Source organism: Myotis davidii, unplaced genomic scaffold, assembly GCF_000327345.1.
Source record: "Myotis davidii unplaced genomic scaffold, ASM32734v1 scaffold958, whole genome shotgun sequence".
NCBI classification, from domain to species: domain Eukaryota; kingdom Metazoa; phylum Chordata; class Mammalia; order Chiroptera; family Vespertilionidae; genus Myotis; species Myotis davidii.
In genome coordinates, this window is record NW_006289714.1 from 1,072,052 (window position 1) to 1,099,117 (window position 27,066).

At 40.4% G+C, this 27,066-nt stretch overlaps 1 long non-coding RNA gene across 1 annotated transcript; it reads right to left on the bottom strand.

Annotated features, from left to right (window-relative positions):
• Window positions 1-11,046: 11,046 nt before the first annotated feature.
• Window positions 11,047-19,893, bottom strand: LOC107182863. The gene is made up of 2 exons (XR_001513621.1): window positions 19,834-19,893; window positions 11,047-13,635 (listed from the first exon to the last, which is right to left on the bottom strand). It is a non-coding gene; the product is annotated as an uncharacterized LOC107182863 (long non-coding RNA).
• Window positions 19,894-27,066: the final 7,173 nt, after the last annotated feature.

Here is a 27,066-nt window from a genome sequence, read left to right on the forward strand (position 1 = left end):
GGAGGGCTGTCGCGGCGCGGAGAAGCGCTCCTGCCCTTTGCTGCCTCCCAGCTGGGATCGCGGCTCCCACTGTTTGTGCCCAAGCATTTAAAATCTCTCATATAAGTGTATACACGTATGACACACGCATATGTACAATACATGTATGTGTATGTAAATCTTTCATAGGTAGGACGATGTGTAATTGCTAAATGATGAAGACCACTTAAAATCAATGTTAGAATTAAAAACGAAACCGTCTCAGAATACGTTTCTTAAGTTTTATCTCTGTCTAGATTGGCTTTAAGTAATCTTTTTAAAAAATTGCTTTCTCTTTTCTTTTTTTTAAAATATATTTTATTGACTTTTTTTTTTACAGAGAGGAAGGGAGAAGGATAGAGAGTTAAAGATCGATCAGCTGCCTCCTGCACAGTCCCTACTGGGGATGTGCCCGCAACCCAGGTACATGCCCTTGACCGGAATCGAACCTGGGACCCTTCAGTCCACAGGCCGAGGCTCTATGCACTGAGCCAAACCGGTGAGGACATAATCTTTTTCTTAATCAAAGTAAAACTGTGGCACAGCTATAGAATGTACCAAATTCCAGATGCCTCAATGCTCTCCGCCCCTTCTCCCAGCACCCTGCGGCCAACTAGTATGTTTTCTGCAGGAAACTCTCTTCTGAGTAGTTTGGGGCGGGGATATTTTACAGCGTCCATACCCACAGTAGGACTCCTTACTAAATGGCTGCCAGGGCAGTGTCCCCAAAGGAGAATGAAAGGCACCTGCGTTCCCGGCCATTCGGAACACTTTCAAGGTACAGAGTCCGCAGTTACCTACCCCTCTGCTTCAGGAGCCCCAGGTGGAATACGGCGCGTGGCTTCTCTGGCAACACCCAGAAACCACAGCCTCCCTCTCCCCATCCCCCTACTTTTCCAGGGGATGTACCCTCCCCCAGGACTCCCCTTCTTTTCCCCTACCCCCGCCGCAGCGGGCCGGAGCGCTGCCGAAGCCCGGGAGGTCCTGCGCCAACCTGGGACCTTTCTCCCACGTCGGCCCCAGCAGCCTGGTCTTCCGTATTCGCAGCAAAAAGCCAATCAGAAACACCCCAGCCCTGGGCACGCCCCGGCTTGCGCCCCACACCGCCCCACCTTGGGGCGCACGCGGCAGCGACCTTAGGGCCCGGGAGTGGGACCCAACCGGCTGCTACTGGTTCAGCTCTCCAGCGGTGGCTGTGGTCCAGATAGGAGTCTCTTCCGCCAGGGAAGATGATGAAGAGAAAAGCCAGCAGAAACAGAAGAGCTCTCTGGAACAAGACACCACCGTGCCCGGAATCCACTGAAAGCTGTTCTCGCCAGTATTCGCAGGGACTTGATCCAACCTGCCATTTAGAACTCCTTGGACAGAAAAACCTCTGGGACTGGATTGGAGATTATATATATATTCTATACCAGTGATTTTCAAACAGTGTACCACATAATTTTTAAAACATGCAATACCTGCCCTAACCAGTTTGGCTCAGTAGGTAGAGAGCATCGGCCTGCAGACTGAATGGTCCCAGGTTCGATTCCCGTCAAGGGCATGTACCTTGGTTGCGGGCACATCCCCAGTAGGGGGTGTGCAGGAGGCAGCTGATCGATGTTTCACTCATATAGATGTTTCTAACTCTATCCCTCTCCCTTCCTCTCTGTAAAAAATCAATAAAATATATTTAAAAAGAAAAAAAAACACAAAACAAAACATGCAATACCTGACTATTTAGTCAGGGGCACTAACCTTTTTCCCCCTTAGATTGTCAAATACATAAATGGTAACAGTCAACACAACAATAGCTGTCTGGTGTGAATAAATCAAAATTATTCTTATTTTTTGTCAGCTTGGCAAAAAAAATATTTTTTTGGTGGGCCGCAGAATTTCAGTAATTAGTTTATGTGTGCCATAAAATGAAAAAGGTTGAAAATTGCTGTTCTACACTATATACTATTTTCTACCCTTCTACACCTTTATGAAGAGAGAGATACAGTCTCTATAAAGGCATAAAGCCATAATAGAATTGAGTGCTAAAATGGTATTCAATACGTCATTCGTTACCAGTTTTTCCTTCAACCTTGTCTGTTTGTTGCTGTGTAGAATAGAGACAGTCCTGGACCTGCCTTAAGAGGCAGAAAGCCCAGAGCTGGATTCTTATGTGAATATTTACTAATAGGTTCTGCTTTAAATCAATACGTTAAATAAGAACAGAAACAAAAGCAAAACCAAAAAAAAAACCAGACCTAATCTGAAAACCATTGATGAGAATAAAGAAAAGGTGAATAGGAAAAGTCACTAGTTCTTTTTTGGGGGGAGAAAATTCTCCAATTTTATGTGATTGGAATGAGTACTATTAGAATCAATGCATGAAGCTACTTCTTTAAATAGCGCTTCTATGTAAAATGTGCTACTTCAAAAAATAATTGCTAATATTTGTGACTTTCAGAAAAATGATTAATCATCTTCTACATATGCATGGCAGTTTAGACAGCAAGAGCCTGGAAGTATCAGCGGTTTATATTATATTTATTCCTCATACATTGACTTTTCCCAACTGTATCAGCTGAAAGTTACTCCTGGAATTCTTCCACATAATGTCACTATCAAATAAATATGACCAAGTTTTCCTCAGCTTGCATCATCTAGACTTTTGTGTATATTTTAAATTTGACTGCCCAATATTCATTTCCCTCTGAGCTTAAACCAGGGGTGGGCAAACTTTTTGACTTGAGGGCCACAACGGGTTCTTAAACTGGACTGGAGGGCCGGAACAAAAGCATGGATGAACTAATATAAATTCAAAGTAAACATCATTACGTATAAGAGTACGGTCTTTTTTTCAATAGTTTTATTCATTTCAAATGGGCTGGATCCAGCCCGCGGGCCGTAGTTTGCCCATGGCTGGCTTAAACAGTTGTATAGGCTGTAGCTAAATATTTGCTGAATACATGGAATATTGATCCCAATTTTCCAGCTTTATAGATAATCACTAGTATTATTACTTTTTAAAAACAAGTCTTAATTTTTAGGTGAGTAATTTAGAGTATCCCAAAAATATGAGGGACAGTTAAGATTGTTTTGTAGTTTGTGGTGAACTGCATTTCTTTTGCCCTTAGAATAAACAGGAAGCTATTTTTCTTCGCCCTCCCCTCCCTTTCCTTCTCTTCCATTAGGGTGGGTTGAGGAAGCCAGGTATTGGAATGTGGGAGGGGACAAGGGCCCAGTGCACGGGGTTGGAGCCTCAGTCCTGTGAGTAGCTTGTCCCAGAATAGGCTTTGTGGCATGGGATGTCAAATATCAAGTGAAATGAGTGTGTGTAGGGGCTGGGTGGTGGCAGCAATGGCAGAGAGTAGGATATAGCAGTTTAAGCAGAGAGAGGAGGGCCTCTGTGTGTGTGGACAGCTGGATTAGTTACCTATGGGAGGGTTAATGAACAAAGAAAATATTTGAAGTTCATTGTCAGGAAAGGGAGTTACAAACATGGGAATGGAGAAAGCTGTAGAGTTCGATTTCAATTGGTGACTTTTATATGAATTTATGATTTTCAATATGTATAAACTAGAGGCCCAGTGCACAAAATTCGTGAACAGGTAGGTCCCTAGTGGCTGCTGGCTGCCGGCCATGGCCTGCCTTTATTCTGCGCTGCCCCCTGGTGGTCAGCACATGTCATAGTGAGCAATCGAACTCCAGGTCAGTTGAACTCCCAAGGGGACACTTTGCATATTAGGCTTTTATATATATAGATAGATGATAGAGAAATAAACAGATATAAATGTTGTGTGTGTGTGTGTGTATCTGTGGTATAGTTATATATATTTATACCTATATATATACTCTAGTTCTTTTCATTCTCAGGGTCTGGGATCAGCAACGAGTATATCTGGTTCCCAGAGTTTAGTTTCTAAATAAAATTGTCCACTAATAAGAACAAGGATTCTTAGGAAAATGGGTTGATTCCAGGGATGGTGTAGAAAACACACACACACAGAACATGAACATAAAACACATGAACATAAAACACATGAACATAAAACACATGAACATATTGTGTCAGAAATAAGGAAGTTCTCAATGTTAGAGACATGTCAAAAGAGCATAGGAGCCTGTTTGAAGCAGCTTCCACCAACAAAATATAGGACAAGTTCTTTAGCATCAAAACATGTAATGATAGCAACAAATTACCTACCGTAGAGAAATGAAGGAATCTGTGACTCCTTACTAATATAACAGAATAAATAATACATTGATGGTTTGCTAAATACTTTGTTACAAAATGTGTATTGGTTACAAATGAAAGAAGATGAACTCTACCACTATGGTGAAATATGGCAGGTACCAATGTAAGTGGTCAAAGATCAGTGATGACACTTTGGTTCTCCTGATACAGTGACAGCACATCTTTTTTCCAACAAAAACTTTAATAGTCTGTGTAAATTCTTTTCCAGAGATATTTCCCAGGTAAAACTAGTTTAGGTCTGTTTGCAAAGGGACTGAAAGGATCTTTAGGGGGACTGGTAACCCTTTCCAATGGTTGGTTCAAATTTGCTCAGGTGTAGAAACTAGAATAATATTAGTAAATTTTTATTTTGATGGTTGACATCAATTTTTGGCCTACCTACTTTTGGTCTTTTCTGGGTGCATAGATCAAACAACACCTTGTTAGCTGTATTCATTTCTTATTGCTATTATAGCAAACGTTGTGGTTAGGGTTATCCAGGGAGACAGAATCAATAGGAGATTTTATGTATTTATGTATTTTAAAGAATTGGCTCACCAGGTTGAAGGGGATGGTGAGGGTGGAATCTGTAGAGCAGGCCAGCAGGCTGAAGACTCAGGCAGGAGTTAATGCTGCAGGTGTAAGGCAGAATTTCTCCTCCAGAAAACCTCAATTTCTACTCTGAAGGCCTCAACTAATTGCAGGAAGCTGCCCCACATCATTGAGGCCAATTGCTTTTACTTAAAGGATTATAAACTGATTGTAGATATTCACATCTACAAAATACCTTTACAGAACACCTAGATTAGGGTTTGACTGAATAACTGGGTACTACAGCCTAGCCAGTTGATACACATAACTGACCATCATAACAAATAGTAACAAACATAGTGGCTTAAAACCATACAAATATATTACCTTACAGTTATGGAGGTTAGAGGTTTGAGGTTTCACTGGGCCAAAATCAAGGTGGTAGTGGGCCATGCTCTTTCTGAAATCACCAGGGAAGAGAACCCATTTCCTTGCTTTTTCCAGCTTAAGCGTTAAATCCGTTGAACATTTCCCCCCTTTTAAAAGATATTGATAAACCTCTTCTGGCATTTCCACCTCACTTACTGTAGGACAGTGCTTCCCCTGAGTTTAAGAAATCCATCCCAGCATAATATTTGGACTTCTAGGACATTAAATCCAGAGTTACGGAAGTTCCCGTAGGTATTGCAGAGCTTTTGGTAAATAGTTCCTACTTCCACAATAAGAGCAGTACTTCTCTAGGTCCCCATACTGAAACTTGACCCTAGCTCTATGCCTACAAAGTATGAGAAAGGTGAGGCCAATCTCAATGGGTGTAAGAATTGTCTTAGGAGGCTGCTTACTTGCATGAAGTCTCTGCATGGTCTCCGGGCAAGGGGTGTGGGCTATCCTATATAATAAAAGGCTAATATGCAAATTGACCAGTTGCTATGATGTGCACTGACCACCAGGGGGCAGATGCTCAATGTAGGAGCTTCCCCCTGGTGGTCAGTGTGCTCCCCAGCCAGAACCTGGGCTTACGGCTGGCAAGCACAGTGGTGGTGGCACTAAGGATGTCTGACTAACGGCTTAGGCCCACTCCCCATGGGAAGCCTTGGACATTCCCCTGGGGCTCCCGGACTGTGAGAGGGAGCAGGCCAGGCTGAGGGACACCCCCCCACACACCCGTCAGTGCATGATTTTCTTGCACTAGGCCTCTAGTTCTTAAATAATGGAAAGCGGACCATTTCAGGAGGCCTAGATGGCTCAGCAGAAGATGGGGATCCAAGCACATGCACTCATGTTTCCGTTCTGTCCTCAGGTTCCCATTTCTTCTCTAGCAAGGCCTTGAACTTAGCATAGTAAATTTGCCAGGGCAGTGCCTGCTCTCTTTGCAATACTGCTACTCTCACACTCAGGTCTGATTTTCAGTAAATTGTTCTCTGATTTCAGTACATGTGGTGTCATAGAGGTTTCCTGGATTTGACGTTATGTCCCCAGTTGATGGTTGGCTGACCTGAGCCCACCATTTGCTTTCCGTGGTGTATCCATGGTACTGAATCTACATCTGCAGTCCTTTTTGACAACCACTGCTGCCATATCTCTTGAATGGCAGAGATATTGCCTAAATTCAATATATCCCCTTCCTTTTGTATCCTGACCCAATTCACCCGGGTGAGACCCTTAGTAATAGTGACCCTGTAGCCTGCCAGGGGTTACCACACTCAGTTGTCACTAACAGTGAAGTCTTCTTCACTATCTGGCCAGTGACTGATCCAATTCAAGAATTCCACTGGAGATTCTGCTTCCTAGACCACTTCCAGTATGAATTACTTTAGCTTGGGTTCTCCCAAAAGTAGATCCTTAGACAAGATTTCACATTGTGGTAAAATGGGTATTTGCTTTTAAATTATTTGTTAAATTGTTCATAATTGTATGCTTATATTTTATATATTTGATAGCACATGTGCTATATTTCTCAATTAATTTTTAAATCTCTTCTTGTACTACAGAAAGAAATAAATTCCAGATGAGTTGAAAATTAAATATAAAAACAAAATTATAAATATATGTAGAGAGGGTAATGTAAATAAGTGTTTTACTGACATCAGGGTAAGTAAGGGTATTCTATGCATAAAATCACTGGGATATTTAATAATTCAATAATTCTTTAAATATTTTAAAATTAATACTTTTAATAATAAGAGTTCAACAAACTATAATACATAAAAATAAAAAGAACCTTTTTTCATGTACAAAATTATAGAAATTAAAAGTAAATGACAAACTGGAAAAGATATTTGCAATAATTTTTGTACACAATGGGTTAATAAACATAATATAAAAAGAAACTATAAATGCTGATAAGAAAATGACTAGTTCCTGATAGAAAAACAGCCAAAAGATAAGAGTAGGTAATTCATGAAAGAGCAGTAAAAATGGTCCATAAAGATGAAAAACATATTCAACCAGGAAATGAAAATTAAAACAATAAGAGAGTTCCAATTAACTGTTTCAGATTAAACACACAGATGCTCTCCTTAATCATTAATATGACAGAGAAAGGGCCCAAAAGCATAAACCCAAAGATAATGGCTAAAGAGACAATAACAAACGAAAAATGTCAATTAATTTTATAAAATAGAAACAGATGAATGGGCGATAATCGACTTAGCAGAACTGAGAAAGCCTATACCTTGGTCTGCAGGGAAAGCCAGGGAGAAGATCAATTCCTGCCCCAAACCCTGAAGATATGCAGCTGCTGGAGGCACCAGATATCTCTGAAGGCAGAGTCGAGGAAAGGGTTGATGGAGGAGGGTCTGCAACCTAATTTTGCTATTGGTGTACATGCAAATTTGGACATCTTTATATTTCCAAGGATCCTTTATTACCTCTTTCCATTCTAAATTGAGCTCCCACTCTTCTACAGTAGTAAATAATGATGATTCTTTCATTTACTCTCACAGAAGCTTTCAGAATATTTTCATTTGTACAACTGTTATTGGACAATTTTTGTGTCTGTTTTAAAGACAATTTCTGTGTACACCATGCACTTGATAAGGCTGCAATACTGACACTTTTGGCACCACTTGAAGGTACATCTCAGAATGCCTCTTTAAGTGGGAGTTTCTGAGTAATGATTCTAGTAGTCAATTTAATTTAGGAAAACATAATAACAGTTCTCTGGGAAAATAAAAAAAAATAATTTCCTGGATTTACTCAACGAGTATATTTTGAACATCCAATGTGTATAACACAACACAAGGCAAACAAATTTGACTCTTGCCTGACAGTATCAGGTGTGGCTCAGTGGTTGACCTATGAACCAGGATGTCACAATTCGATTCCTGGTCAGGGCACATGCCGGGGTTGTGGGCTCAATCCCCTGTGTGGGGCATGCAGAAAGCAGCCGATCAATGATTCTCTGTCACCATTGATGTTTCTATCTCTACCTCTCCCTACATCTCTGGAATCGATATATATATATATGACGACTTTTGCTAAAGACCTGAAGGTTGACTCTTGCTAAAACCTGCAGGTCTTAAATTTGGCTTCTTGGATTCTTTTAGGCTGAAGACCATGTTCCTTAGTCTTGTAGGCCTCTAAGACTCTGCGTAGGTTGGTTCCTACTCACCTCTATGACTCACTTCCTACCCTTCTTACCTTTGCTTTCAGGGCTCCCTTGGACCGGTTTTCAGTTCATTCAGCCACATTGGCACCTCAGTCTCAGATGAGCTTTGCTTTCTCTTACTGAAGGATGATTGCTCATCTCTCTGAATGAAATGGACTGTAGTCACCATCTCTAGTCCCCAAAGTTGTACTCACTGTTAGCTTAAGCTTTCTACTTCTTCCGGTAAGCCTTGTAAGATCTAAGTAAAACCAGGTTAGGTTTCCTTGTTATACACTCTCATTTTTTTCTTATTCTTTTCCTTCAGGGAAGTAATCTCAGTGGGTAATTACACATCCCTTGGTTTATTTGTTTAATGTCTTTCTCCGACTCTGGAGTGTGAACTCCATGATGTTGCTCACTATGTAAGGTCCATTGTTTTACTCGGTGTCTGGAACATGGATGACACTCAATCAACATAAATTGAAAGAAAGAATACCTTCAAGTTTAATTTTGTTTTATTTGTTTTCTCAAAGAATGGTTTAGTTGCTGGAACATTTTGACCTAGTAAAACCATAGTGCTCTCTGTGTAGATTTTTAGCTTACAGACATTTGGTTTTGATTGTGGGAAGTAAAGATGGGAAATGCAGGATTCTATTTATACTAAGGGCTGCTATACCCATCTTCTTGGGGTAATTTATATATATTCAGTTTGTTTGGGTTGGTCATTCTAGAATATTGATAGCAACCATCAGTATCCAATTCAGATACTAACAGGTACTCTGTTAACATTAAACAGTTCTTTATAATTTCTGGACTTTATAATGACCATAAAACGATCTGATAGAGAAAAACTGAACTCACACAAAAGATAGAAAAACAGTTGCAATTTACTAGCAGTTAATCAAAGCGTAACTATATATACAGTGTTACTATTGGAAAGAACACACAGCAATATTCCTGTCAGTGACTTCCATCTCTCACGTGAGGGAGCTGGTGGATCTGTCTGTCTTGGTACCATTTAGATTATCTTCTTCATTCTTAACCCAAGGGCTGTAATCCACTGACTTCCTTTATTTCCCACACTTACTCATGCCTTCCCAGGTTCAGTAAGAACAATCACTTAAAAAAAAAAAAAAGATCAGTCCTTGCTGCCAATAGTGGAGTTCTCAGTCTGTTTGAAAGTGTGCAGAGTTCAGTCTTCCAATTCAGAGGCTCCCTTACCCTCCCCGCCATTGTGTGCACTGGCGCAGTTCCATCTATTGCTGGAACTTCTAATGTGAACTCTGTGAAAAGCCTGGCACTCCTGCCAGCTATGTGAAGAGGCTGGTCTTTGCATTCAGCTACCTCTTTCTGCAAAATGCTGCTTGCATTATTCCTTTCTACCCTGTGGTCTGTCTTTCACTGCAGTCTTTTCGTCCTGATGTAGCATTGGGAGAGTTGATCACCTCTGACTTTTAGAAAAGAGGTACAATTTGCAGATTGAGGCTAAAACGGAATATTCACTGTATGTCACTGTCAAACATCTCCTTGGCTATCCTTGCCTGGTGTTTGGCTATAGTACTCATTTCTAGGTCACTTACATGTCATCTCTGAGAAGAGAAGCCCTGGGATTACATTAGCAGACAAACTATGAATTAAAGTAATTAATTTTTATTATCAATTTGTAGTCACCAAAGAAGAAATTAGAATTCAACCAGGAAAAGAATTTATTGACAAATTTTTATTGATAAAATAATTTACCAAAAAATTATGAAAAAATTTAAAATCTCTGAAAAAAGAAAACTATATCAACTAAGATAAGAAAAAGGTATGTCTGTGGGTAAGGATGGGTTTTCTATTTGGGGCTGGCTATGTAAGTGACATCAGCAATACTTCTGAAAAAGAAATGAGGATGTGATATTACAGCTCACAAGCAAGGCTACGGTAAAACAAACATCATGTGCACATAGGTGACCCCATCTCCTGCCCAGCTATATTCATCGTGATACCTACTCCAACATCTTAATCTGATTCCCAACTTGGATCAGTCCATTCTCCCTTTCCAGCCACCGTGACCTGAAGATCATCTTATTTCATATGCTTGGCCTGTCATTTCAGCAACAGCTTTTCTTCCTGGTGTGGGCCTGCTCTTTGCTGGGTCCTTTGGCTCAGTGCCTCTGACCTTGGGTGGCTGGTACTCTGAGTCTCTCTGGCTCCCTTCCCACAGCAAGTGATGACTGTAAACTATAAGACTGTTTTCTTTTTTTTTACTTTTTTATTTTTAAAGTGTATTAAAATGAAAAGTTAATATTATAGCCTTAAGAAAAGTTTTGGGAATTTCTCCGTTCACTGAGTTGGTATATTAGGTTCAGCTATTCTGACATTAAGCAAGAAGGAGATTGTAGATTATTTTCCATTTCATTTAAAAATATTTTAAAAATGGATATAAGCATCGAGTCAATATTTTTCCTATAAACCTCTTTCCTTGCACTAGGAACCTGAGGAATGGATTAGAGTTGCAATCTTCTATTTAGGCTTAAAATCTTATTCCAAAACTCATGGGATGCCAATTTCATCTTATTTTTTGCTACATAATCATCATTCTCTTCACTCAGGAGATCTTTTGTAGAACCTTTATGCTATTCCTGAAGGTCCATAATAATATGCTCTTAGTTTTGAAAAAGCTGGTGTATTCTAAGTAGAAAGACAAAATCATTGTGTGTTTTTTTTCCATAAATGATCACTGGATGTCAATGGCTCCACAGGAACTCTACTTAAACTTCTACCGTGGGCTGAGAGTTAGTGTTCCAGCCTGGGCTAGAGTGCTCTAGTGAGACTGAACTCAAATGAGACCAGCCAATCCAGAATTCATTGTGAATTACCAAAAATTGAAGACCGGGCTGGAGCTTTGCCACATGGATTCCTCAGTGGTGTGTGTGTGTATGTGTGTGTGTGTGTGTGTGTGTGTGTGTGTGTGTGTGTGTGTGTTTTGTGTGTATGACTTGTAAGCCGGGAACACATCTTAACACAGGTCTGTTGGACAGACAAGGAATCGACAACTCAAAATCAGAAAGGCAAGAGCCAGGTTGACCCGAGCGTCACCAAATGTGCTTAAAGAGGAAATGTGTCACCAAGTCTTTGCTTTAAATGAATGTCTAAGAGTTTCCCTTGCTGGCCCAACTCTCACAGGTCAGCAGTCAGAGTGGTTTGTGTTTTTTAAATTGGGCCAGTGTCTCCTTTAACCAAGACCTGCTCTATCATGGGAGGCATGCACGCTCCTGGAGTGGCTGGTGATTCCTGAGCCCAGGTAACTCCTTCAATCATTACTATCTGGTTAGTTTTCTGGAGCCAAGAGTGGGTTCTCTGCAATGGGCCCTGGAGAAAACTTCCCACCAAGAGGGCTGACTGGTGTGTGGCTCTAATGGTGTGTTAATGGTGGAATGTCTGTGTGGCAGTGGGGCCCTGAATTTGGTCCCCTGTCCTCTGGATTATATCCTTCTCATCTTTGAGGCCTTATAATTCCCGTTTTAAAGCCAGATATCCAGGAATGCATGTACTTAATCTTCTTTGTACCATTCAGGGATAAGAGTATGTCCTTCTGGTAAATTATAGTACTGTATCTGGTAGGGAAAAGGGGACGACTGTAAAATAACCAAGTTACATAGTGCTTTCACATACACTGTCACGTGATTCTCACAACGACCCTGTGAGGTAGGTGTAGCATATAATGTTTTCGTTTTTATTTTGCAAAGAAAGACACCAAAAACTAGAGATCTTAAGTGATGTGCCCCGAGTCATGATAAGTGCCAGGAGTCAAACTTTAAGCCATGTCTTCCAACTTCACAGCTGGATTCCACCTTTCAGCAACTACAACCTGAGGGCTACCAGCTTGATGCCATAACGGGGAAGGCGCTTAGTAAGTGAGCATCTAGCTTGTTTAAAAGTCAGGTGGTTTAAAAATAATATATTAGTAACCAGAATCCATGGGATCACCACTTGCAGGGATTCCCCTGGGCTTGCTGCTTGCGGGTTGCTTTGGCATATTAGAAGATCATCTGTGAGTCAGCCTGGACAATTAGGAGCTCCAGAGATGAGGGAGTTCTTGTGGCCATCATTACAATGCTGTAGCACTTACCACGCTGTTTAATTGTATGACTTCCACTCTGGAATACAAAATTTCTAGGGCAAGCCCTGTGACTTATTCATCATGATGTTCTCAGAATTTATTACAGTGCTGGGCACGTAATATGTCCTCAACAAAAATTGGTTGAATTCTCAAGGGGTTGGGATGTTTCATGGGATGCTTCCATATTTTACTTGTAAGAAATTGATTTGCATGGAAGAGGTATTGTAGATGAATGTGAAGCTGGGTATAAGGAACACTCAAGTTATTTTGGTGGGGGGAGTATACACAGGCACTGTTATTCCAGGATGTAATCTCATGGTTCAAGTGATCTTTGTTTACAATGACAAATTTACTCAATGTGGTGGCTCTACCTTAGTCAGGGATCCGTGCAAAATGTAGGTATTTGATGATCACTGGGGGTAAAGGGAATGGCCATTGGCAAGGAGAAAAGTGGATGATTTTGGTAAATATGAAGATAATGTTTTTTAATAATATGTAGAGAGCTCCGTGATAAAATTCTCCAAAGATGATTAATCACAATCACCAGTGATCCAAAAAGGGTTGGAAGAGGCCTCTGTCTTTTTCTGGTTCAGTTCTGCCAAGGCACATTCCCCCTGGTCCTCCACATCTTTCTGGGCACTTAGCCATCAGAAGTCCCAAGACCCATAGTTGAGATTGTGGTAAATCTTGAACAGGTAGAAGCTGGAGGACAAAGCTGTTGCGGTGCAGCGTGAATGCACCCAACCAGAACATATAGGCAAGACATCCACTGCGTAGGCCGTCCCTCCAAGCCTCATAGGCTGGCTCCAGTGATACCAGGACCGGTGGCTGAAAGCAGCAGTCCTGATGTTGCTCTTCCATGGGTGGATTACAGCCAAGATTTTGGGTGTCATGACCTGGTGAGTAAGAATTTTAAACTTAGGATATAGTACATCAGCTCACCAGTTTTGGGTGCTCAGGATCTAGTTAGTGGGTCCTGAAGTCCATAGGCAGGAAAGAGATCAGCATCTCTGGTGTTGGGTGAGGTTATGGGTCATCCAGGGGTCCTCCCACTTGTGATGATTGGTGCAGGCCATGACTGGATGCCTGGCTTCTCCAGGTAATGGTGCCAAGTTTCAAACATGGTCTCAAAGGCCAAGGAATACTTCCTTCAGATGTTGTAGTTTCATTCTGCAGGGAGGAAGCCTGTGGGAACAGAAAGTATAAGGTTGATGTCAGACAGTATTTGGCTTTCCGTAGTCCTATCATTACTTATAAGGCTTTGATTCCACTTTAAGGGGCCTTTTAAAACAAAGCCACGTGTGATGAGAGCTGTTGCAAACCTACCATGAAGGGCTTCCTAGGTTTTCTGGACCCCAGGCAGCCATAAGAAAGCAGAGCATATTGGCTGCTGGTTCCCTAGAACCTGTTTCGGGGGGAGCCTTGGAGTTCAGCCAGGCCTGGATTAGGGTACACTGATAGTTTACAGTAGATGAGGCCTTGGCTATCTTCCCCAGAAAGTAAAGTCAGCATCGCCCTCACATGGAGAGTTAGTGGAGCATTCTATCAAAGTTGGTCTTGACATCAGTCGCCTACAATATTTTGGAGTCTGTTTCCTTAGATCTTAAATCTCAGATCTTGACTTTAAGTAATTAGTTTTAGACCATGCAGGAGCTTTAAAGCACTCATAGTTAATGATAAATAGATAAATCCTACTAAAGTTGTAATCATTAATCAAATTTGGTATTATTAAATGCATTCTAACTTATTTAAATATGTGCTCTTAACGAAGGAACTTCTCTGTTCTTGAAGCCTAAGGGGTAGTCCTCATGATTCAGCCATATATAATAGAATCAGAAACATTGAGATCAATGGCAGGAGCCTTGAACCTGGGCGCACATCATGAAGCTTAATTTTGTCCAGAAAGGATCAGAGTGATTCTTGCCTCCATGTCCTTTTGGGAAGAATTTGTGCCCTGGTTTTATGCTTATCAAAAACTTTGCTAGTGTCATAGAACTAGAGAGGACTAAGAGTTTTAATAGTGTTAGTAGATAGATGGCACTTACCAGTTAATTGAATTAATTAATCATATGTCAGCAAGGCAAATGGTTTGACTGAGCTAAAAATAGCAATTAGCTTCAAAGACTTAAGACTTCAGGATTTCACAAAGTGAGCTATGTGAACACTAATTCCAAGAAATGGGTTTTATCAGTAAGCAGATTCGGGAAATACTGTGTATAATATCTACCTCTCTTGAAGACTTAAGTTACAAAGGTTTAAAGGCTCTGGGAAGTCTTATAGTAAATAATCTTGTTTAACTGTGTTTAACTCAATATGTCACCAACATTTCAACATGGAGTTAAGCTTTTGAATAATATTCATTATCATCTTGTAGAATAGAACAAGTTTTAGGGAATGCTGGACTAGCAAGTAAGGTGAAAAAAATCATTTCTAAAAACAGATATTTTCCCTATAAAAAATAGACAAATTAACCAATTAGTAATTATTTATTACTACAGTTGTCTTAGAATTAAGCTTGGTTCATTGGAAAATAGAAAATGCACTTTTATAAGACATGAATTCTGCCTTTAATAGAATCATAATCTAGTTAGGAAGATAAATTTATTACAAAAAAACCCCAAACCAACAATAACAAATAACACCTGAACACACTGCATATAACTTAGCACTAAGTTAAATAATGAAGACTAATAGATTTGGTAGTTCTACAGAGGAAGTCAAGTATTGGAATAATGAAGGAAGAAATCATGGAGAAGGTGGGACTTGTTTTGTAGGGATGGCTAGAATTTTGACAGGTTGTGGGCAATTTTAATTAAGGACAAGAATACACAAACTTTTAGGGTTCTAAGGCTCCTAAAAGCAGGAAGAAATGTGGCAAACAATACCTTGTTACATTGTAATCATTTACTTCTAATACTTCTAATATCTGGAAGCCTTCCCACCCAGGGACAGAATGTTCCAGAAGTACAGTTTTCTCTTATTTATCCAATACTTCTTTAGAATTCTTACCTGGTAAATTACCATGAGTTAATTAATTGTTTATTGTCTGTGATAGTCTCATTGATGGCAGGGAGAATAATATTTTATTATTTTTATATCCTTGGAAGGAATGTATTTGCATCCCTATCATCTAGTCCATGGTAGGCCCTTGATAAATATTTGTTGACTATGTGAGGGAATCAGTGAAAAAATTATATGGCAGGAAATGGTCTACAACAAATTGGATTTTGTATCAGGGAATAATGAGCAGAATTGGAAGGTGTAGACCAGTGATGGCGAACCTTTTGAGCTTGGCATGTCAGCATTTTGAAAAACCCTAACTTAACTCTGGTGCCGTGTCACATATAGAAATTTTTTGATATTTTCAACCATAGTAAAACAAAGACTTATATTTTTGATACTTATTTTATATATTTAAATGCCATTTAACAAAGAAAAATCAACCAAAAAAATGAGTTTGCATGTCATCTCTGACACGCGTGTCATAGGTTTGCCATCACTGGTGTAGACCCTTGAAAACTAGGCAGAGGAGTAGGAAAGAGGAAATAAAAAATTTCTATAACAGTAGTAGACAGAAAGCATTATTTATGAAAAATCAAACTGGCAGTGATGAATAGGTTGGACTGGAGAAATAAAGCGACCAGGTGATCAATTGAAATTATTGTGGAAGCTATCTGGTGACAAGGAGGTAGGGTCCAAAACAAAGGCACGAAGACTAGCAGGGAAACGGGCCGATGGGTCTCTGAGGCTGGCTGATATGAGGGATCCAGACACATGAGTGAAAGTGTTTTTTTTTCTTAAATTTAATAACAGCTAAAATGTATTGAGTGATTGTTAAAGGTTGTATCAGGCACTTTGGTTTAGTCTCTAATTCAATCTCATCTATTCCTCACAGTAATTCTATGAGGTGGAAACTATCATTTTTATTTTACTGATAAGGAAATGGGCTGGAGAAGTTCAGAAAATTTTCAGAGTCACCCTGCTAGTAATTAGCAGAGTCCTTTCCACCTCAGAGCTCAGTCACCTCTGGAGATGGGATGGATATTTGTTCTTTTTACAGATAGAAACAGTGGAAGAAAAGAGATATGTTTTGGATATTTGAATTGTGAGATGATCATCGGAAAACACTAACATATCGTCAACAGCTTAGAGCTTGATTTAATAAGTGATGAGCTTTCCAAATGGCGTATTAATTAGTATATTGGTTAAACTATAGGTCCATCAGCCATGTGGAGGGCGACTTCCTCTGTGAGCACAGGGCACCTTAGGGAGCAGGAAATGTCTAGTGAGGACATGCCCAAGACAGGGACCTGGGGTTGTTGCCCCAAGGCCAGCTGCTGCCTACTAATACCCTGACTTCCAGGGCTGCTGCGGGAGGCACAGACGGACCTTCGGGCTTGTAAAGCCTACAGTTAGAGAGAATTATTTGACCTGCAGGATTCTGAGGGCCACACAAAGGCTAAGATGTGCTTTTCTTCATTTTCTCTTTGACCAAATCACTGAGGCTTTAGGGCAGTGGTTCTCAACCTTCTGGCCCTTTAAATACAGTTCCTCATGTTGTGACCCAACCATAAAATTATTTTCGTTGCTACTTCATAACTGTAATGTTGCTACTGATATGAATCATAATGTAAATATCTGATATGCAGGATGGTCTTAGGGGCCAAAGGGGTCGCGACCCACAGGTTGAGAACCGCTGCTCTAGGGGCTGTTCATCCTGAAAATATCACACACATCCTCTGGAGACTGGATGCAACCTGGTGGGTGTAGTGTTTTATGGTTTGTTTGTTTTTTTGTAATGTTGTTTTTAATCTTTAAAAAAATCTTCTGTCTGCTTTCCCCACTTTGCAGTGGTTTGAATGCTAATCACAAACAAATTGTGCAAAAAATAAAATAAAATAAAAAATGCAACCACATAAAAGTAAACCGTGACTTCGTGTGGTCTATTTGAAAAGGGGCTGATTTTGATGACAGAAAAAATGTGAACCATGACATCAACATTCAGAATTGCAACTCATTGATTTTTCTTTAGCACTTCTGTTTTTCTCTCTCGCTCATGCTCTCTCTGAAGACAGGCTTGCTGGGTAATTCATAATGGAAATCTGAGTGAAATCATATGACTTTATTTTGATGTTACTGATGTGTCTGAGTAGCACGTGAATGTCTTGAACTCTCAGTTGTTTGAGATTTTTAATGATTTTATTTGCTTAAGAAAATGGAAAAAAACTGAAACGGAGAAAAAATCCATGAGTGAGTTTAAAAGATCACTGAGAAATGGCAGCGTATTCCGCTGTATGTAAATAGGGCCCTGAGATTCTACCTTTCATCCAGACTGCGGCTGACTGAAACCCTTTGTTCAAGTGAGACTGGCGGAGCCGTGCTTGGCATAGCCGACTATCAGAACCTGACCACTCACCTAAATGTGCCTCTGACCTTTTGCACTTTTTTTTTAAAGTTTAGTTTTTATATTAAATGACAATTAATAAAAGCAACACATGATAATTATTATATTATAATGAATGGTGTACCAGTAGTCCAGAGACACACAAATGACACAAACAGGGTAAAGCAGAAATTAGGTGATCACAAAGTAAAATAAATACCACAATATTGGTAGATACACACCAATGTTTAATTGATCTGTTAGGAAATCAATGTCACATTAGATTATAACTTCCTATTCATTGGAAACAATCTAGCACATACTATTTGTAAGTCATTTTATATAACAAAAAATTGTACTGACGTGTAGTGTTTCTAAATCTTACTAATAAGAAAAGTATTTTTGATCTCTCTCTCTCTCTCTCTCTTTCTCTCTCTCTCTCAAAGTTCACCTCTTCTCATTCACAGTTAATTTACTTACCTTAAACCACCAAAATTCCACTGCTGGACTACAGTGAAGTCAGACCTGATATTATACTTTTTATCTCTAGAAAATTTGTGCAGACATTCAAGACTCAGTGGTATGGTAAAATTTGTTGGAAGGGGCTTATCAATTGGAAATACCTTTAAGGAACACAGAGAGTCAGAATTTGGGGGCATTCATATCAAAGATGGAATTAGTACATATCAGAGAATATTTCCATTTATTCCTTCAGTACTTTGGGCCATTTACATTTTCGATTATTTTTAATTTATCACATAGATCCTATCTTGTAGAAATTCTGAGCGTGAGTTTCAATCCTGAAATATTAAAGGTGTACAAACATTGCAAGTGGACGTGGGAAATCTCACATGCTTCATGATAGCAAGTACAGGAGGTACAATACAAATACCGCAGCAGAGAGGTTAAAGCAGTGCACAGTTGGAAGCTTTCTATATGAACACTACAGATTAGTTAGGTGAAAACATGCTAACTATTTGCTTGGTACTTTGTTAACTTGTGTTTTTAAATGTTTTTTGTTTGTTTGTTTGTTTCAATTCTTGTGAGGTAACAGTGATACCTCATGAAATCGGCTTCTTTTTATGTGTAATGCACCACACACACACACACACACACACACACACACACACGGAGTCAAAGTCAAAGGCAGTGGGTGGTGTATGTCAGGGCTGGTCTTGACGCTCCTCTCCAGAATAAGATAAATGTAAGTGATGAAGAGCTCCTGGGGTTGGTTGAACTCATTTTGTATTCAGCCTCTGCCTGGCCCCTTTCTCATCTCTTTCTCCCTCTTTGTATGTCCAAGCCTACTTGAGTTTCTTTTTTCTTTTGTAGAACTTGGTTCTTTTGATGTGTTTCAGGGCACGCCCTGTGCCAAAGCGAACTTCCCAGGAATCGGAAACACAAGCGCAGGGATCTGAAACAGCCACTTTGCAGTAGCCAGAAAGGCTCAGGCCCAGAAGCTGGCTTTTCTTTCTTTAAAAAGAAGCACCAAAACACATAACAGGGAACAAACATGCAATATAGTTTAATATATGATTTTAAAGGAAATGTACAATAAAAGTTAGTTGCAAAACAGGCAGCTGGTGAGATTTTTAACCTGGATTGAGCCCATGAGAGCAATTTAACCTGAGACATGTCTACATGCATTTGTATTTTTGTTGGTTTAGTCAAATTTCCACTGCAATTATAAATTTATTTGTTTCTGTCTCAGTGCAGCTATGGCATCAGCATTGCTGAGGTTTTCATGGTACATGGTTCTCAGTGGTGCACTACGATGATGGGAGGCAGTGCAGCGCTTTAACCACTTACATGTTTATAAAGTTGAGAGAAATGTTGCTGTAACTATTGTAAGGCTAATGTTAGAAGCCACTATCTAATAGAAAGTCTACATCAAAGGAGGAGTTAATTATTTTATATCTCATATCAGTATTTCTATTTCCATAAATTAGCAAACTTAGTAAAATAGTGTTATGTTTTATTTAAAATATCTGTTTACTCACATATTGTACTTTATGAGGCAAATCTTTCAGGACTATGTCACTGAATTAGAACTTGAAACTGAAAATAAAAAACAGAAAATAAGGAAAAAGTGCAGTTTAAGTTTATACACATACAAACTTATCCCCTTAAGATGTTCAAATAATAGTTACATTCAATTTTTATCCAGGTCTCATGAAGAAACCTTTTTAAAAAACCAAAACAGCTGAAAAGGCAAACAACTAGAAATTTGATATTTATCTGGTTTGATTGATTTAGAAAAGAAATCTTTATTAATTAGGTGTATTGTTTACTTTTATATAAATAGGTGAGTTTACTCTCATGTTTGTGTATTGCTGGCCTACTGAAAAATAGCATGTTACTCACTGAAAAATAGATATAGAAAAAAAATAGAAATTTAACCAACAAACAGTTAAGTTTCTTCAATAAAAGTAGATTCAGTTTAGTAAATGAATTGAATGCTATTTATGTGTGTGTGTGCTAATGACATTATCTATGAACTTCTAGGAAAATAATTAGTGGTTTCACTGAATTCATTCAGCATTTTTCTAAGGCATTCTATGCTTAGAAAACCAATCAACCAGCTAATTGCTAAAGTTCATTTTAACTTTGGTCTTTATATCCACAGCTTAAAAGAAAGAGAGAAAATGGTTTCTGAAATAATTCAGTTATTCAAATACTAGAGGCCCAGTGCACGAAATTCATGCACGGGAGGGGGGGGTGCCCTCAGCCCAGCTTGTACCCTCTCTAATCCGGGACCCCTTGGGGGATGTCCGACTGCCGGTCACCCCATGCAGCCTGGTGCTCAATCATTTGGTTGTCCTTCACTAACGCCCCTGCTGGCCTGGTCGCCCCATGCAGCCTGCTACTCAGTAGTTTCGTCATCCCTCACTAACCCCCCTGCCGGCAGTCGGACATCCCTCTCACAATCCTCTGGCTCCTAACTGCTCACCTGCCTGCCTGCCTGATTGCCCCTACTGGCCCCCCTGCCAGCCTGATCACCCCTAACCACCTCTGCCTGCTGGGTCACCCTTAACTGCACCGCTCCCCCTGCTGGCCTGTTTGCCCTTCACTGCCCCCCTATGCCAGCCTGGTTGCCTCTCACTGCCCCCCCTGCCAGCGTGGTTGCTGTCAACTGCGCCTGCTGCCAGCCTGGTCACCCCTCACTGCCTTCCCTGCCAGCCTGATCACCCCACAGAGCCTGCTGTTTAGTTGTTTGGTCACCCCTCATTAACCCTCCTGCTGGACTGGTCGCCCCACGCAGCCAGCTGCTTAGTTGTTTGGTCGTCCCTCACTACCCCCCTGCCAGCGTGGTTGCCCCACGCAGCCTGGTGCTCAATCATTTGGTTGTCCTTCACTAACCCCGCTGCTGGCCTGGTGGCTCCACACAGCCTGCTACTCAGTCGTTTCGTCATCCCTCACTAACCCCACTACCAGTCTTGTCGCCCCACTCAGCCTGTTTGGTCGTCCATTCGGTTGCGATGGCCCCTGGCTCTTTATATACATAGATTGGTCAAATACATCTTTCAAACAATAATATGGGAGGATTATTTTAAGAAATTAGGAAAAACTATAAAATAACTTTTATAACAGCAATGCCTCATGAGTTCCTTCCACATGTACCCATGTTGCTGTTTATGAGTATTTGTATAAATATCTATAAATAACATAAAAAAAACTTCTTTAATAATAGAAAAGGCTGGGAATTCACAATACTAACTTAAATGCTATCTGGAAAGTTAAACAGGGCTATTTTACTTAAATAACATTTTTGGTACATTACAAATATCCATAGAAGAGTACAAAGGAAGTATTTTTATCTCTCTGGTGCAACCAAAATGAATCCTATTTCTTTCCTTAATGTTACATAGTATTTCTAGAAACCAGATCCAATTTGATCCTAAATTTAATAAGATTTGCAGGAGCACATCAGACATTGCCTCTCTTTTCAGCTGTATGTCCATAAAACCCTAAGCGACTGGTTGACCGATCGCTATGACATGCACTGACCACTGGGGGCAGACGCTCAAAGCAGGAGCTGCCCCCTGGTGCTCAGTGTGCTCCCACAGCAGGAGTGCCGCTCAGCTGACCAATGGGTGCCAGACGCCGGGCTCATGGCTGGTGAGCGTCACTGCGGCAGTGTGAGCCTCTCCCGGGGACACTCCTGCTGCCTGCACCTCCCCCACCCAGGGATCAGGACCAGCACTGGGACTGACTGGTGCCAGCCCAAGGCAGGCCGGGCACAGAGGTCAGGATGAGTGGAAGCAGCAGCAGGCTTGGACTCAGGCTCCTCCCCAGCTGCCTGCTACAGCCCGATCCCCGCACGCCACACGGAGGGACCCCACGGTGCATGAATCCGTGCACTGGGCCTCCAGTCGTTTATAAAGGTCAGTGAAAGGCACGGGTTCGGCAGGAGCTGTGCACAGGGCTCCGAGTTTACACAGGATGGCTGCTGTCACACCACATCCCAGCAACTGCCAGAGCGTGTATTACCGGGGTGCTAGAAATCTTGTCTTGCTATAGTCACAGGTACTTTCTACCTCTGCCTTCTTGGCACTGGCATGACCTTTGACCTATAAAATGACATTGGAATTTGGCATGCCAAGTATCAGACCAACACTTTTCACATTAGCTCCAACTCTAGTGCTTTTGATGCTTAAAACTATGTAAAATTTATGAGAAATTTAGCCATTTGAAACAGATCAATGAGTTCTATACTTAGCAATGTTTCCATTTATTTGACGACTAAAATATGATTTCTATTTTTTTTTAGTTCTTCACATCACAATTTTTTAAAAATTTTATTTAATTTTCCCCAACACCATTTATCCCCTCTATACGATTTCTTGAGTGTCTCACTGAACATTATTACAGCCAGGTATACAGAAACCACTTGGGAAAACAGACACCTATGAATTTTTTCAAATAATTTCCTTTTTAAACAGAAACTAAACATAGTAATTGGGTTAGAAGTTAGTTGACTGAATTAAATTGGATTTTAAATCTAACTCTTAATTACATAAAGAATAAAATGGTATACTTGAGGTACCACATCTACCTAAATAATACTGACTGGTTACTTTTATTGATTACATTTTCCAGATAACCACATATTTCTCTTTCACTACTGAAATTGTGAAATGTTTCAGTTATTCAAAGTGTAAGTGTTGGCTAGCTTCCAAAAATGTTATTTATTTAAAAAATAAATAGCTGCTTGGCTCAATTTAATGTTCTTTTATTTCTATTTTCTCACCCCTCCAATAGCTCTATGTGGATGTAATCTCAATCTTTTTTTGAAAGAACATTGGGCTAGTGTTCTGTACAGTTTCCCCTTGAGCTCACAACTAATTTTTAAGGATTTTAGAGATCATCTATTCCAAACCTCTCACTTTACAAAAGAGACAGTCTTGGAGACCTTACATGACTTTTGTGACTCAGATCAAATACCATAGTAGGTTCTCAACAAAGGTGTGTTGACTGAAGGAACCCATGTAGAGCCCATAGATATAACACCAGAGTATTTAAGACATTTCATTGCAAAGACTTAGTCACAATAATAAAATTTCATAAACACACTCTCTCAAAACCATGAGTTAGGAATCGTTAATAGATTCTACAATTGTAAAAACTATTTAACGAATAAGACCATTAAGTTTAGAATCGCCAAGTGATTTGCCTGAGGTCGGACAGCTAAGCAAGCAGTGGAAGAACTGAGACTTGAACTTCGGCCTTCTGAGTTCTGAGCCATGATGAGTAACTACTGTGCATACCGTCTTATAACCTGCTTTTCCCTTGCTCTCCCTTTTCTCTGCTCTGGGATAAAGGGCAGGGAGTGGTGTTAGTTGTCTTTGTAATCCCAGCCTGCTTGGATAATAAACAGCGCTTAACAAATGATTGCCACACGAATCAACCCAGGACTCCGGCTTCCAGGTCCAGCTCTCTTGCTTCTGCACCGTCTCCATTCTGAGGGTGGGAGGTGGCATCTGAGAACAGAGAGGGAGCCAAGTCTCTAAGGGATAGGCATGCTTCAAATCATCTAAACTAGCAAACCTTATACTATGTTGTCAGTGACTTAAGAACAATTCTGCTTCCTGAATGAGGACAGAATTTGTTGCAGTTTCCCACTGCACCTGCTACATGAGGAGTCAATGTCATGTGCACAATGCATGGTCTACATTACAGTGATGGCGAACCTTTTGAGCTCGGCGTGTCAGCATTTTGTAAAACCCTAACTTAACTCTGGAGCCGTGTCACATATAGAAATTTTTTGATATTTGCAACCATAGTAAAACAAAGACTTATATTTTTGATATTTATTTTACATATTTAAATGCCATTTAACAAAGAAAAATCAACAAAAAAAATGAGTTTGCGTGTCACCTCTGACACGCGTGTCATAGGTTCGCCATCACTGACTCTACAAACTCATGTGTAATTTATTTATTTATTTTTAAAAATATATTTTATTTTATTTTTTTACAGAGAGGAAGGGAGAGGGACAGTTAGAAACATCGATGAGAGAAAAACATCAATCAGCTGCCTCCTGCACGCCTCCTACTGGGAATGTGCCTGCAACCAAGGTACATGCCCTTGACCGGAATTGAACCTGGGACCCTTCAGTCTGCTCTATCCACTGAGCCAAACAGGTTAGGGCTCATGTGTAATTTAAACTCGACCCTGTGAATTCAATCACAGTCATTAGGGAGGTTCCTCACTGTCTCCCCCATAAGTGCTTTCTAGTGGAGTTTGTGCCAAGGTCCTGGGACCTCGAACACTGCCACCATGTCCAGGAAGTTCCTGGGGGCCTGGGTGCACACTGGTTTTTCTAACGAGACACGCACGTCCCAGGCAGAGGGGAATGTGCCTGTCAAGTCCAAAGGCTTTGCTGCTTCTGTTCCTCTTTTGCAGTTGGGATTATTTGGGATAGACTGCTGCCTCTCAAGATCCCCTTTCACTGACAGCTCCCTCTCCCCAACCCACTGCTCCCCCTTTTTTGGGGGGAAATTTTTGTCCCCCTTCCTTCTTAATGCTCTCAGAGTAACTCTGGCAGCGTTGCCTCTCCAGGTCTCCTGACATCACCTCTCTGCTAACTTTGAGTTTGCACCAAAGGCAGGAGGTACCCCTGCAAGCTCTCCTTTCCACTTTGCCAAATTCCCAGGCAGAGAGCCGAGAAGCAGCTCCGTGCCTGGTTGAAGTCGGGAAAGAGGGAGAACTGCAGAAAGCGGAACATGAATTTGTACTTCAAAAGCAACCCACCCCAAGTGCATAAGTGGTTTTGAACCTAGTCACCATCAAGATGAAATTATAACTGTTACTTTGTAAGGGGCTTTTATGCATCTTTCCAAGGACGAACCGCCTCCACATCTTCCCACCGGTGGCTATTGAGACATTTCTTCGCAGGGCTCACAGCTCATACACACCCCCAGTTTCCTGTCCTGGAGGAACTAAACCAGAGCTTCTAGCGAAAGATGTTCTATTTAAAATATGCATTAGGAGTAGCAATGTATTTTGTTATGAAAATCAGGATGTACTTGGACGACATACAGATGGAATTATAATATTACATAATTATTACTAATAATTACTCTATTAATAATGATGAATAACATTGAGTTTGAATAGCAACGCAGTACCCTTTGAAGTGCATTCCCACGAAGGCTCGATCTTTGCCCTGCAAGTCTCCAGGGCAGCCTTTTCTGGCCTCCCTTCCCCCTCTCTTACTTCCTGTCCTTCAGGAAGGTTTCCTTGTCTGTAATTCTGTGTGGTAGGTAGAATGCTAAGAGGGCCCTGGAAATTCCCACCGGCTGTACGAGTTCTCGGCAATCCCCCCTCCCTTGAGTGTAGGCAGGACCTGTGAATATGATGAACTATCACCCCCAAGCTTGGGTTACTAAATCACTTAAATTTTAGTTAAGCAAAAATCAGATGATCTGGTTGGACCTGGTCTAGTCAGGTGAGCCCTTACAAGGGACCAGGCCCCACCAGAGGTTGGAGAGATTGGAAGCCTGAGAGAGCTATGGAAATGGCCGAGCGGAAAGGAGCTGTGGGCAGCTTGTGGGAGCTGAGAGTGGCCTTGGCCAATAATAACCAGCGAGAGAACAGAGGCCTCCTACCTACAACTGCAAGGAACTGGGTTCCTCCAACAAGTCAACTTGGAAGACCTCCGGCTCCAGAAAGGAATGTGGCTTAGGCGACACCTTTATTTCAGTCTTGGGAGCCCCTGAGAGAGAACAAACTTGGATCCTTCCACATACACCCTGGCCTCTTCTCCCTTCCAGCTGTCAATCACTGCCTCAAACTAAGCTTAGGAAGTCAAAGTAACATGCACCCGGGTTTCCCATGAACTATGTGCTGTTAATATACTTGCTTTTAAGACTCTTAACTGCATCATGTGCATATTCCTATGTAAATCAGATGTTCATATCCCAAGATTAGTAATATTTACAGAGGAAGAAACCTTTATCACTCTGCTGGTTTTAAGAATGATAATGAAAACATTATAAAGAAATACAATAATTTTAACTAAAAATTATATTAAGCTCTAAAGGTAAATTTGAAATGTTATATTATTAGGGATTTATTGATACTTATTTAAATAAGTGCCAAGTTTAAGTTTAAATGGCAGGAGTATGTTTTTTGGCAAAATGTACAGTGTTAGCTTTCAGTTTATTTCTCCTGTCTCTTGTAATTTTTCACATATGGAAACCTGTCATTAAAGTGGAAATTAAGGAATCGTACATAATTTCCTTTTGATACATATTATATAATAACGCACAATCCTTTCCTTCATGATGTTCCTGTAAACCTTTTAGCCTTATTATGATTTCCCCAAAGTATTTTTCTTCAAAAATTTCTCTCATTTTTGAAATTTTCCTTCTTTTACAGACATGCTACTGTATTCTAAGATAACAATGCATTATGAGAAAAATTATCTTTAGTACTGTTCAAAATACTTTGGATTAAATGTCTCCTAAGTATTTATGATTCTGCTCATTGTATTCTTAAATATTTGAATCTCTATACTAAAAAAAAGTCTTCTTACATGAGAAATGTTAGTGATATTTTAAACTCATTGTGGAACTTAGTGATCAGTGCTGATCTAACTAGGCCATTAGATTTTGTTTCCCAAAGTAAATAAGGCGATAGTAATAACGAAATGTTTTATGGGAGTACTGAACAATGAGGAACTGGGGAGCATGAAAATTATTCTGATCTTCCTCCCGCAATGTTCGCAT